The following is a 13,259-nucleotide window of genomic DNA, read 5'->3' as shown; positions in this document are numbered from 1 at the left end:
GACCCAGCCCATATCCCTCCAAACCCTTTCTATTCATATACCCATCCAAATGCCTTTTAAATGTTGCAATTGTACCAGCCTCCACCACTTCCTCTGGCAGCTCGTTCCATACCTGTACCACCCTCTGCGTGAAAATGTTGCCCCTTAGGTCTCTTTTATATCTTTCCCCTCTCACCCTAAACCTATGCCCTCTAGTTCTGGACTCCCCAACCACAGGGAAAAAACTTTGCCTATTTACCATATCCATGCCCCTCATAATTTTGTAAACCTGTATAAGGTCACCCCTCAGCCTCCAACACCCCAAGGAAAACAGCCCCAGCCTGTTCAGTCTCTCCCTATAGCTCAAATCCTCCAACACTGGCAACATCCTTGTAAATCTTTTCTGAACTCTTTCAAGTTTCAAGGAAGGAGACCAGAATTGCATGCAGAATGCAGTCAGATTAAGATGTGCAGCTACTGTGATAGTATTACTGACTGGACAGACTCTTTATGGCTCTCATGACATCTATCAGAGTTTCCATTGTTGCTGTGAGACACCAGGAGCCTCTGCTTGTATTTCATTCGAAGCTGAGACAGCAGCCAGCATTGGCTCCATTGTAGATTGATCTGCCAATGCTGAATAAAAGAGAATGGGCTCCTGGCTCTGTATGATGCCCAATGCTGTAGTGGATATTAATTTTTCCGTACCCTTAGTCAATGTGTGGAAGATACCTGGCAGGCCAGAGAATGCACCAAGTATCTCAGAGTGCATTCAGTGTTTCTCATTGGTTTGCCCAGAAAGGGCCACCCTGAATTCCCTCCTAAAGACTCTTCAGAGACCTTGCCCTTTGGGGAGTTCACACACAGACTGGCCTTTCCCCACTTTTGACTGCAGAACTCTCATGCCTAGTGACATGCCATGTGTTAATTTTGAGTGCACGCAACACTCAAATAATTGTGCAGTGCTAGTATCTGAGCTGGTGGTTTCAAATGTAAGGTTATGTATTTTGTTTTCTCTTCATTATTGACAGCTTGCTTCTCCTATTCCTCGTGGGTCCTTGGGTCTTTTGAGCATCCATCAGTTTCAAACGACTTCAAAGCATGAGAGAAGAAGGGCAAGATATGATGAGGGAAAATAGGGAAAGGAGAGAAGAGGGGTGAGTTCCATAGTCACACCTTCTACTACTTCCATTTCATGTAACATTCAGCATGAGTTTAGCAGTGAGTTGAGAAGGTGAAATTTATCATCATTGGAGGCAGTCTTCTCAGTGCTGTGTGTCTCTTTTTCTGTGGGACAGCACTGGTTCCCATCATTGAGCCTGTCCAGGGTGCCGAGGAGTTGCAGGCATCTTGACCTTTTGCCACTGCTCTTGCTTTGTCGTCTGATGTGTCATATTTTCCTGCACAAGAGCTTATATAATATCAGTAACTGTGTGGGACGATGGTTGGTTGATGCACTTTCATGCATGAATAGCCGCAGGTTTGTGTATGTGGATTATATTACAGCTGAGTGAGAGTCTGCCATAATTGGAGACATGTGTGAGGACAGTGTAGAATAAGGATGTTAGGGTGAGTTGTGAGTGCCAGGTTCTGAGTAAATTGTGGTGATGTGGTGCAGTGAGCAATGTGAGACTTTGATGAAACACCCGTTGTGAGATATCATGTGTAGACATGACTTGACCACCTAATTGAGGTAATTGAATTTCTTTCTGCACTGCTGTCATGTCTTGGGGTAGTACTCTAGACATTAACTGCCAACTACTCCCATTCCCTTCTGATTATCTTTCTGAAAACTTTCCTGCACCCTGTTCTGACCAGTGTCTTCAAGGTGCAATTGTTGAAGGAGGCAACCATTTCCCTGGTGTGATTTGATATTTCCTATAGTTCCACAGTAATTATCCAGCACCTTGTAGCACATATTTTGCAACTTTTATTTTATAAACTGTCAAGACATCAATCAAAACCTCAGATTAAAAGCCAGGATCAATTGTTGACACATTGAACTTTAAATAGAACATAGGTTTTTCAACAGGGACAAAGGGGCAATGCTAAATGCAGATGTAAGGTCATCGTTTGCTTGGAGAGCGAGAGACTCTTCAATGTCAATGAGATGTCAAAGAAACTTCAAAAGGAGAAGATGAATTGCAAACTGAATGTCTAACCTTTTGGGAGTGATTGTGAATATGACAGTAAAAATTACAACCATCTGGTGAGCAATAGTTTTGCATTTTCCCTTTTTCGGGAATACACAGGAAAAGGGGTTAAAAACAACATTCCAATGTAGTCTATGGGTCTTAGTGCCTTAACATATTCATGTGTGGACTAGAATGATATGAGAACAGTCACTTAAACAATGCTGCACTTCAGATTAAGCAAAAGAAAAGGACTCATGGTTTAGTCCTGCCAGTGCGCCACTGCTGAAAGAAATCAAGACAGAGGAAATTCAATCAACCTACAAAGGACAAGAATTTTAAAATTGACAGTACAACGACCAATGCTGAAGCTACCAGTCACGTTCATTGCAAAGGCTGTAACACTTACTGATCTACTCTTACAAGCAGTTCAGAGACTATCAGTCTTTTTTAATCTTTTGTTGTTATGGACTAGCCTCATTTCTCATCTGTTTTCATACGCATGTTGTGTTGTTATTTCTTCTTGATAATAAGAATAAATAAACTGTTTATTTTTATGAAATTAAGAAGCCTACTGAAACTGGCTCCTTTTAAAAAATATGTTCTATTGGGTCTAGGATAAAGTTTTCCATAAGGGATGAGATCTTTTTAAAGTTAACCTTACTACGATCAACCAGTGAGGTCGGTGAATAACCAAGGGGAGGCAGTTCTCCCTTCTTCAGGTGTGAACCTAATAGTTTGAGTTATCCTACCTGTAACTGTAACTAGCTGGGGAACCTTGACTGTGGACTTGTCAGAACAAGGAATTACACCTTTGAAAAGGAAAGGCTGGCTGAAGCATAAGCTTTATTCAGAATCTTACTTAACTCATTGCATAGCTGATCAGAAGCCATTAGCAATTCTATAAAAAGGCACTGTGGGATTCCTTTAAAGCCATATTACATTCTGAAAATGATGTGGGAGAACCAATTTGATATGATGCCCAGTTCTGATGAAGCGTCATATTGGACTCAAAATGTTTACTCTATTTGTTTCTCCACAGATGCTGCCAGTCCCAATGAGGTTCTCCAGCCTTTTCTCTTTTTATTTCAGATTTCCAGCATCCATAGAATTTGACTTTTATTATTTACATGATGGCAAAAGTGAGGACCACAGATGCTGGAGATTAGAGTTGAGAGTGTGGTGCTGGAAAAAACACAGCAGGTCAGGCAGCATCCAAGGACCAGGAGAATCGACATTTCAGGTAAAAGCCCTTCATCAGGAATGAAGCTTTGGGACAAGTGGTTGGTGAGATAAATAGGAGGGAGGAGGGGCCGGGAGAAAGGCAGATGAGAGTGCAATAGGTAGATGGAGGTGAAAGAAATGGTGATAGGTTGGAGGGGAAGGTGGAGCAGATAGATAGGAAGGAAGATAGACAGATAGGACAGGTCATGAGGGTGGTGTCAAGTTGGAAGGTTGGAACTGGGTTAAGGTGGGGGAAGGGGAAATGAGGAAACTGGTTGATGCCGTGGGTCCTGAGGCAGAAGATGAGGCGTTCTTCCTCCAGGCGTCGGGTAGTTAGGGAGTGGCGATGGAGGAGGCTCAGGACCTGCATGCACTAACACATTCCACCCTGATCTGAAGTACACCTGGATCATCTCAAACACCTCCCTCATCTTCCTGGACCTATCCAGCTCCATCAACAGTGACCGACTCAACACTGACATCTTCTACAAACCCACTGACTCCCACAGCTACCTGGATTACATCTCCTCCTACCCTGCTCCAATTAAAATGCTATCCATTATTCCTTCCTCTTTAAAGACTGCAATTTTCCCTCCCATGTGGCTGATGATGCCCTCCAGCACATCTCATCCACTTCCCACACCTCTACCCTCCAACCCCACTCCTCTAACTGTAACAAGGACAGAACCCCCATGGTCCTCACCTTCCACCCCACCAATCTCCATATACATCGTATCATCCTCCACCATTTCCACCACCTACAAATGGATTTCATCACCAGAGATACATTTCCCTCCCTACCCTTATCTATTTTCCATAAAGACCATTCCCTCTGCAACTCCATTGTCAGGTCCAAGTCCCCCCGGCACCAACCCACCTCGCCGTCCTGGCACCTTCCCCTGCCACCGCAGGAATTGAAAAACCTGTGCCCACACCTTCCCCTTCTCCTCTGTCCAAGGCCCCAAAGGAGCCTTCCACATCCATCAAAGTTTTACCTGCACTTCCACATGTCATTTACTTTATCCGTTGATCCTGATGCAGTCTCCTCTACACTGGGGACACAGGAAGCCTACTCATAGAGTGCTTCAGAGAGCATCTCTGGGACACCCGCACCAACCAACCCCAGCACCCCATGGACAAACACTTCATACACCCCTTCCCAATCCGCCGAGGACATGCAGGCCCTGGGCCTCCTCCATCGCTACTCCCTAACCACCTGACGCCTGGAGGAAGAAGGCCTCATATTCCACCTGGGAACACTCCAACCCCACAGCATCAATGTGGATTTCACCAGTTTCCTAATTTCCCCAACCCCATCTTATCCCAGTTCCAACCTTCCAACTCGGCACCGTCCTCATGACCTTTACTACCTGTCCATCTTCCTTCTCACCTATCCACTCCACCCTCCTCTCTGACCTATCACTATTACCCCTCACCTCTATCCACCTATTGCAGTCTCAGCTACCTCCCCACAAGTCCCCATCCCATTTATCTCACCACCCCCTCGGCTTACAGCATCATTCCATATGAAGGGCTTTTGTCCGAAACATTGTTTTTCCTGCTCCTCGGACGCTGCCTGACCTGCTGTGCTTTTCCAGCACCACACTCTCGACCTTTATTGACATGATGCCTATCAGATTTGAGATGGACGTAGGCAGGTCATGCTGACATAAATTGGGACTGGCCAGTTTCTAGTCCATGGTACTTAGAATTTCAATATAAATAGAAAGTTCTTTGTTGAAGACCATTCTAAAAATCCCCATTGGAAGGATTACTCCAGTTAACCTATTCTTTTGATGAGGTAAAGACTATGCATTCTCATAACATAAAACAGTCTTTTGGCAGAATCTCCATGGGCAGATTATTGCAGTATCTGTAGTGGTTGTAAAAATTTTCAGGTAAACATAAATGAAATGCAGCGCAAAATCTGTTCAAAACTAAAAACCTCTGACCTATCTGAACCTTCCTGCCTAATCTAATTTTCTGAACTTGTTGGTTGTTGTTAGAACTGATTCTCCTAATTGCATAATTTTACTGAAGTATCTAATTGTACTAGAAACAAAATGGGCAAGTAGTCTAAGGAATTTCTTCTGCTTATAATGCACACTCAGGGGAAATGCTAACTTCTAGGATGACAGCTTCAAACCAATTTTCCTGCTTGGTTCATCCAGTTTCATATTAATTTTTCTCCTCACTGTAAACCATGTTCGAATCACATTGGCACAGAGATCAAATTGGTGAGATATAGAAGTGCTACCAGAATCAAGCAGAGAGCAGTTATCTTCCACTCCCCTCTGATGAGGAGTAATTCAAAGATCCCTTGAGAATAAATTTGATAAAAAGGAACTGATGAAAATTATAGAGGGCACCAGATTGATGTCGGTGTATGTACAATAGTAATTGAATTGAGAGATTCAGATTATTTTATGAACCACAAGAGCAAAGCTTGAGTAGTTTATTCAGCAGCCGAACCGAAAGATCATTTTACCCCCATTAAAATTTTTTGATAGCAATTTGTTATTATTATCATCATAATACATTACCGCCAGTAATTCCCTGAGGAGGGTAAGGGTGGGGCTCTCTCAATCGGTAGAAATCAATAGGAAGATTGGATAGAATTTGGTTTGTGAATCAGGTTCCTCCATACCAGATGGAAGTAAGTCCCAGGTTGTTTAGCTGCAGGAAGTTCAACACTATTTATGCTCAACCAGTGTAACTGACTTATTGAAGTGGAAAACAGTCAAGATACTTCAGCACCATCTGAATTAATAAACAGTCCACTAATGCACAAAGACTGCTAGTCTTCAATGTCATTCTGTTTAAAAGAACAATACACTTGCTCCTTTTAACCTTATTAGAATTTACTTCTGCTTCTATGAAGTATCAGTAAGCTTTGTGCGGTCAGGAAGGAGAGATCCCACCTGGAGTCAGACACAGCCTGAGTGAGTATATATTTCAGGGAATTTGGAGTTACCATGAATTTGGTGCAGAGTGGAAGAGGTGCTTTTTGCCTGTTTTGTTTTGGCTCAGCATTCGTAAGGTTTTTAGTAACAGGGTAAATTGAAGCCCAGGACTAGGGGCTCAGCACAGAATAGTGACATCACAGATAAAACGTACACTGATTGGTTGGTAAATAGGGGAACTATTTACAGGTTTCAAACTAAAATAAAGTACAAATGTTCTAAAAATCAAATTAAGAACTAAGTAAATAAGGTAGAGATGCTGGACTGGGTGATATGTTGCAACTGCATAATTTGGGAGCTGGTGGATCCCATCTTGGATCATAGTGACTACATCTGTAGTAAGTGTTGGTTGCTTGAGCAACTCTGGCTTAGAGTTGAGGAGCTTGAGCTTTGAACACTGAGACAACAGGGAGAGGGAGAGTTACCTGGATACTTTGTTTCAGGAGGCAGTCACATTCTTTAGATTAACTGTTTCAAATTTTATGAGTGAGGGTGATAGGGCGATCCAGGAGTTTGTGCTAAAAGAGCCTTAGTCCTTGAGCATATTGAACAGGTTTGAGATTCTTGCTCTCTGTATGGATAACAGTGGGGGCTATAAGGAGAATGAGCAAACTCACCATTGCTGTGTGATACAGGGAGCCATTCAAGATAGGGGAGGAAAGAGAAATGTAATTGCAGTTGAGGATAGTATAGTCAGGGAACAGACACTATACTCTGTCGCCAGAGACCTGCCTGCTGCCATGGTTCAGAATATCTTATCTGGGCAGTAGAGAAACAGAGTGAGAGGGGAAAGAACCAGTGGTTGTGGTCCACGTAGGTATCAATGAGAAAGGTTGAAAAGAAAGTTCTACTGAGGGAATATGAGTAGCTAGGGGCTAAATTAAAAAAACAGAATCAAAAGGGAATAATCTCCAGATTACTACCTGAGCCATGAGTAAATTGACACATGGTCAACAGGATGAAAGAGATAAATGTGTGGCTCAAAGATTGGTATGGGAGAAATGAGTTTGAATTCATGGGACATTAGCACTAGGTCAGATAAGATGAGTTTAACTAGGACCCAGACTCCTGGCAAATCACATAATTAGGGATGTGCATCTCCAGAACAAGTAAGAGGACAGAAAGTATGGAAAAGTTTAGGGATTTAAATTCAGGCACAGCAGATGATGAGACAATTATTCCACGATTATTTCCTTTGTTGGTCAGAGTATTGAATACAGGAGTTGGGAAGTCATTTTGCAGCTGTACAGGACATTAATTAGGCCACTTTTGGAATATTGCGTGCAATTCTGGGCTCCTTTCTTTTGGAAAGATGTTGTGAAACTCGAAAGTGTTCAGAAAAGATTTACAAGGGTTGCCACAGTTGGAGTATTTGAGCTATAGGGAGAGGCTGAATAGGCTGGGGCTGTTTTCCCTGGAGCATCGGAGGCTGAGGGGTGACCTTATAGAAGTTTATAAAATCATGAAGAACATGGATAGGGTCTTTTCCCTTGGGTGGGGGAGTCCAGAACTAGAATGGAGAGGGGAAAATGTAAAAGGGCCCTAAGGGGCAACTTTTTCATGCAGAGGGTGGTGCATGTATGGAATGAGCTGCCAGAGGAAGTGGTGGAGGCTGGTACAATTACTGCATTTAAAGGGCAACTGGATGGGTATATGAATAGGCAGGGTTTGGAGGGATATGGGCCAAGTACTGGCAAATGGGAATAAATTAGATTAGGCTATCTGGTCAGCATGGACAAATTGGACCGAAGGGTCTGTTTCCGTGCTATACATCTCTGTGACTCTATGACTCTAGAAGGGAAAAGTCAACGCATGACAGAGGATATTGTACTTAAATGCATGCAGTGTGTGAAACAAAGTAAATGAGCTTATGCAGAGATTGAAATTGGTGGGTATGATGTTGCGGGTATCACAGGGGTATGGCTGTAAGGGGATCAGAGCTAGGAACTAAATATCCAAGGATACATGTTTTCCTGAAAAGACAGGCAGATGGGGGGTGGCATTGGGAGTAGAGAGGCAGGGTTGCCTTGTTAGCAAGGAATTAAACTAAATCAGTAGCAAATAATATAGGGTTGGAAGGTACTGAATCTGTTTGGTAGTGTTAAGGAACTACAAAGGAAAGAAGACCCTGATGGAAGTTGTGGATAGGACTCCTAGTAGTAGTCACAATGTGGGGAAAAAAATAAATCAGGAGATAGAAAAAGCATGTAAGAAAAACACTATTACAATGATCATGGTGGGGCGGGATTTTACTGCTCCTTGGATGCTGCCTGAACTGCTGTGCTTTTCCAGCACCATTCTAATCTAGACTCTGGCTTCCAGCATCTGCAATCATTGTTTTTACCTTCAATATGCAGGTGGACTGAGAAAATCTGTTTGGTAGTGGATCTCGAGGAAAGGAATTTGTGGAATGTCAATGAGATGTCTTTTTGGAGCAACCTGTGATAGACCCCATGAGGGGACAGGCAATTCTGGATTTGGTGATGTGTAATGAAGCAGACTTCATTTGAGAGCTCAAGGCGAGGAGACCACTGAAGGGCAGTGTCCATAAAATGATAGAATTCACCCTGCAGTTTGAGAGGGAAGAAGCTGGAATCAGATGTAATGATATTACAATTGAGTAAAAACAACTCCAACACATGAGGGAGGAACAGCAGAGTTAATTGGAAGGAGAGCTTAGGAGGGAAGATGGTGAAGCAGCAATGGCAGGAATTTCTGGGTGTAATTCGGGAGGCACAGCAAAAATTAATCTGAAGGAAGGAGGAAAATAATCATAGGAAGTGAAGAAAACCGTGGCTGAAAAAGTATATAATGTTGTGAATATAAATGGGAAGCCAGAGGAATGGGAAACCTTTAAAAACCAAAACATGGTAACTGGAAAAGCAATCTGGGAGGGTGTGTGTGTGTGTGTGTGTGTGTGTGCAGGGGGGGTGGGGGGGAGGTATGAGTGTCTGTGAGAGAGCGTGTGTATGTGTGTGACTTTGAGTGTAAAGGGATATAAGTCCGTGAGATTGGTAAGGGGATCAAGAATTACATGGAGTTGGCAGGAGAAAGGAGCTGAGAAACATATCAGCCATGATTGAATGATGGAGCAGTCTCGATGGACCAAATGGCCTAATTCTGCTCCTATGTCTAATAGTCTTATGAACTTCATTCTTCTAATATGTCTTAACAATGTTCCCTTTCAAGAAAAAAAACAATCCTCACACCCAATGCTTTCTTAAGCATTTCAATTCAATTGCGTTATGCCATCGTTTTTCAAGAGGGAAAACTGTTGTGCATATATATAATCAGCTCTTTTTTGTTTAACATCATTGATCACTCATATCAGTGATCCTGTAGGAATTTACAGAGCCACAAATCCTGCTTATCAAGATCTACATCTAAAATATTTCACCAGAAACTCCATTATGGCATTTGTTGTTTCAATCTCAGTGTAATTAGATGAAGCAGTAAGCACTGATGAGAATCCCGGAAATGCAGAATGTTAATCCACCTCAGAAGACCCAAAAGCAGCTGTTCTGAACTGAGGAGCTTAGACATCCCGATTCTTCTTCCCGAGTTATGATTCGAGAATATTCATTTTATATGCAGGAAATAGAGATATTTCCAGATATTTGTTTGTGAGATGGGTATGTATGCAGAGTCTACTGATCATACCTGCAGGAATGCTTCTATAGGTTGCAGACTGTCATACTGAGGAGATTTCTGTTGTAATAAAGTAATTCAAAGAAGCCTCAATGAATATTGCTGACTTCCAGTGGGACTATGAAAATTGCTTCATTGATGCTTTGACCAGGCTCTTGAATTTCTAATGAAACTGATAAGAAGCATCTAATCTCAATACCTGTGGCTTCAAACAGTAATCATGAATTTTAGTGTAATTTTGGCAAGTGGCCATTAGTCGAACTACATAAAGTCCTTTCGATGACTGCACATGAGACAGCTTCTTATTTGGGCTCAGTACATCTTGTCATATTAGTAAATGATCCTGCACCAGCATCAAAGGCATGCATCTGAAACAGCGTTAGCAAGTTAAATGACCAATCTTAGTGGTGAACTGCCTCTGGGCCTGTCACTGGCAACTGAAACTGTCTTGATCATTACCAACTAATGCTGACAGTCCAGATCCTGTGGTTCTGTGAGCAAACAAGTGTTATGTGAATTATACCCAGATTGGTGGGTGGCACGGTGGCACAGTGGTTAGCACTGCTGCCTCACAGCGCCAGAGACCTGAGTTCAATTCCCGCCTCAGGTGACTGACTGTGTGGAGTTTGCACATTCTCCCCTTGTCTGTGTGGGTTTCCTCTGGGTGCTCCGGTTTCCTCCCACAGTTCAAAGATGTGCAGGTCAGGTGAATTGGCCATGCTAAATTGCCCGTAGTGTTAGATAAGGGGAAAATGTAGGGGTATGGGTAGGTTGCACTTCGGCAGGGCAGTGTGGACTTGTTGGGCTGAAGGGCCTGTTTCCACACTGTAAGTAATCTAATCTAATTGTTCTCTGAATTAAGCATGACGTAATTCCTAGCTCACAAAATTGGTTTTTGTACATGCTTTATATATTTGCAAGTTTGAAATAATGTGTGATAGTTGCCTAGTAAATATTTTTGGCAGAAATCTTTAGCAATGAGGAACTTTATGGGAGTCTTACAGAAAATATACAAGCAAGCACACAATGACTTTATTTGGTGAGTAATCCATTATTTAAACAAAAGACAGAAAGCCTTCTTTATGATTTTATGTTGTGTGCAGATTGTAAATATAATTATTTAATGTCTCACGAACTGTATTGTAGTAGACTACCAGAATCATCCAGGCATATCAGTAGCTTAAGTGTCTGCTCTGTCACTCTTCATGTAGTGACCAAGGTCTCTATATTGTTTTGTCCTCTGTATATGAAAGTCTAATCAAGTCCTAAGTTATGCCTACAAAGGAAAACTCCGATCATTGGTTAAATATTTTGTTGCAGAACTCTTAAATCATGAAGAATGGTTTGGTGGATGGGTTAATTAGGAAAAATATTCAAAGCAATTTTGATCTTGACTGGTATTTAATATACCATTCTTTATTGTTGGCATAATTTACCAGCCTCCTCCTTGAAATACAGACTTTTTGAATGGTGCTTTGGAGCTAAACATTTTACAAACATTTTCAATTTCGTATATTCACAAGCACTGACAGAAAAGTCTAATCAAAATAATAACCATCATGAACCCATTTAATGGCCAAAATGAACCTCAAAATGTGCTGAGTAAATTGGGCTCATATTCTCTGGGATTTAGAAGGATGGGAGGTGGTCTCATTGTAACATTCAAGATAATGAAGGGGGCTTGATAGAGTAGGTAATGAAATATTGATCTATATTTTCAATGGCTCAGACTGTCATTATTCCAGAGTAGATGAGAGTTGCACACTGGGGCATTGCAGAACTCCCATTGTAACAGACTCCAAAGGAGAAATTGAAGATTCCACAGTGCAATTCCTCTGTGTCTGAAACTCTCCAACAGACTCCAATTTAATTGAAGAATTTGGAGTTTTCCGATTAAATTAAGTAAAATAATTACTGAGGAAAAATTAGACTATTAAATACAGAGACTAACTCCTCAATAACTATGCAATTGACCCCTTCCCAACCTCACACAAGTACAATTATAATTTTCCAGATCATTGCTCACCCCTGTATCTGATACCTCCTTCCCAACATACTTGCCTCTTTCTTTACCGCTGGATATTGGCTCCATCCTGCATGTGGCCTCCTCTCATCTGCCTCTGCACACATTTCCCCTTAGTCTGCTCCACACCAAAATCTCCACTCCCTGCTACTGAACACCAAGGCCTCACCAATGCCAGGACAGATGATCCCTACACACTGTTCTGACCATGCTTCCCACCCACGCTGTCATCAGATTCAATGCCCCTTCAAATCTGACACCCACCCTCCTTGCCTCACCTGCAACAGAGTTTCTCGCATCTTGCTCACTGACACCCTATACAGAGGAACCTTGATTATCCAAACGAGATGGGTGGGCACTATTTCAGTCGGATAATCAATTATTTGTATAATTGATTTTATCTGAAACGAAGGAAGCCACACTGATCTAATACTGTGCTTGCCTGGAGAATTTGTTTAAATCTATAATTTTAATGAGTCTGCCATTTCAACAAACTAATCCTTGTAGTCTACAAATTACAGGTTAAAATGAGAAGGACAAACCATCACATAAATATCCAATCCCAGCTTTAAACAAGGTACTGAACAGTTTCTATGATCGCAACAACATGTCAGTTTCTGGGAAATCGGTCACGCGAGAGAAAGACAGAAGCACCGCCTCATGCATGCGTTTACGTTCTTGCCCTTTTTTTTAATAAACCAGGACGTGCCGGGAATACTGTAAAACACTTACTTTTGCAAATGGGTGTAACAACACCGACCTAAAAAGTATCCAGTCGCTGATGCTTGAGCGGCTTGTGTTCCTTTGTTTCTGCCAGCGTTTTCACACGTTCTTCAGGACAGTAAATCAAATACACTTACATCTTTTGTGGGACATTGAAATCTTCTTTGAATAATTCAAAATTTGGATAATTGATATTCAGAAAATCGAGATACTCTAGTTATCTTGCCCCTATCCACAAAAAACCCTTGCCCCAGCACCTTTCCCACCTGGCATCCGACCCACCTAGCACCCAGCAAACTATCAAACTAGCTATCTGTGATTCTAGATTTAAATGTCAGATACTGAAGCTGTCTGCTGTTAAATATGTGGTTTGCCCTCCCCTGACAGTTCTGTACTACTTGCAAACAGTCAGAATGGAAGTATGGCTCCACATTCTGAAGGAGCAGTCAAGAAAATCTCCTCTCATAAATAGAGTGAGAGGGGAAAGGTATATAAAAGGGACCTAAGGGGCAACTTTTTCACACAGAGTGGTGCATGAATGGAATGAGCTGCCAGAGGAAGTGGTGG

This window comes from Chiloscyllium punctatum, chromosome 9 (assembly GCF_047496795.1).
Source record: "Chiloscyllium punctatum isolate Juve2018m chromosome 9, sChiPun1.3, whole genome shotgun sequence".
Classification (NCBI taxonomy): domain Eukaryota; kingdom Metazoa; phylum Chordata; class Chondrichthyes; order Orectolobiformes; family Hemiscylliidae; genus Chiloscyllium; species Chiloscyllium punctatum.
The sequence above is the reverse complement of the archived record's forward strand: the minus strand, read 5'-3'. Positions refer to the sequence as shown.